Here is a 1,888-nt window from a genome sequence, read left to right as displayed (position 1 = left end):
GGCGGCAGCTCAAGCAGGGTAGCGTGATGGATGGCAACGGCCGTCGGTCATGGGTGGTAGGGGCGGTGGTTCGACCGGCGCTGGTGGGCAACATAGGGTGCAGCTGCTCGAGGAGAAAATGGCTCTGGAACCTTTGGATCAAGATCCAATGTTGACGAGCAAATTGACGTACTTCACTTCGATAATAATATAGTGAAATCAATATCAATAGACAGGAAAATTTCGCTATTCGATCCTATGTCGCCCTCATATCCTCAAATGTAACATAAGTTGATCTCAAACTTAGGAAAATAATAATATCATTATAGGATATTGATTACATCTCCAACATATATGTTTCACTCCCCTATGGTTCCTATTATTTTTTTAGCATGGCATCTCTTTTTATTCAGAGAAGATATTTGGTGCGATGCAATCATACAAACGCCATACAGCGGAGACGACACCATATTTCATTGTAAAAATGGTGTACTAAAGCAGGTCCACATGTTATTACTATAACAATACCTTATTTAATACTCCCTCTGATCCATATTACTTGTTGATCAAACTGATGTATCAGAGGTGGTTCATATATTTGTGACTATGACCACCGGGCAAGTGAACCGAGCTTAGGTTTTGACTTGGTCGATGACCTGTCCAGCATCTGATCAATACTGCTTGCGATGCAAAAAGTAATTGCCCTAAATATAAGAAAATCATCAGTGTTCGAGAATACAAATTGATATCACTAAAATTATCGTGAAATACAATTTAGTGACAGATTTTTTATGCAAGCACATTTACACTGGCAAAGATGTCACGGTACAGTGCTTATGCAAGGAACCTAATCGTCAAGCACTCTACTATAGATACTATGCTTAATTTGCATGTCACGATCCAGTGGTTTGTCACCTTTAATAGTTACTCGTAGAACTTTACCTTGCATCACCTTATGTAATAACTTTACTCGATGCATCCATATCGATCAGTAACCAACAGTCTGATTGTCAGACGAAAAGGTAACCAAAAGTTTTCGGGCGAGATCGATGGCTAGATTGTGTCTGGTAGCACCGTGCCCAACCTGCATCCTGGGGTGCGACTTCATCTAATGCAAAATATACGTCTCTGGAACAATTGTATGTATGCATCTCCACATATGGGGAAAACGATTTTTCACAAACATCTACTTCTGAGATCCTATTCAACTGTATTTGATAGTATGAAAACAAAGTGTAAAATACTTCAATAAGAGACGTGCTTGCGTCCAAAGTACACACCAGAACACCAGAACCTTTGATAATGCATCGCTCACAGTTCGATCCATGCAGCGTCTAGCAGGTGGTTTTGGCGCTAACCTTTCCCGCCGGTTTTGATTCAAAATTTTGCAGGTAGCTAGCTAACCTTTCCCACGGTTTGACTTGAATGTTGCGTTTATAGTACCATGACCTAGAAATAAATTCCATGATAGTCCTAGGGACTCTAATATATATTTTATTTATATAATAAAACAACAAAATTTAATACCGATGGATGCGGCATATTTGCCATTTGACATTAATGCACCCTCATAATCCTCAAACGTAACTTAAGTCGATCTTAAGAAAAGAGTATATTTATAGCACATTAATAACCTTTTTGACATATATATGATACTACGTATACTTTGCTTATTATTTTCACATGTTTCCAGTAAACGATGTAGAAAAGCTATTATTGTATCGTGAACCTTATTTACTATTTATTGAGGTTTGTACATTTGTGACAACCAGGCTAGTGACCCGAGCTAGGTTTTGGCAACAACACAGCTGGCTGCGTGCGCCGACACGGGGTGGGTGAGGGGGGAGGGCCCCAGGAGTATGGCAAAGGCTTGCGTCGTTCGGGTGTGGGGTGGTCACCGGCATGGAAA

This window comes from Triticum dicoccoides, chromosome 1A (assembly GCF_002162155.2).
Source record: "Triticum dicoccoides isolate Atlit2015 ecotype Zavitan chromosome 1A, WEW_v2.0, whole genome shotgun sequence".
In the NCBI taxonomy this organism is placed as follows: Eukaryota; Viridiplantae; Streptophyta; class Magnoliopsida; order Poales; family Poaceae; genus Triticum; species Triticum dicoccoides.
Note: the sequence above shows the minus strand (reverse complement) of the source record.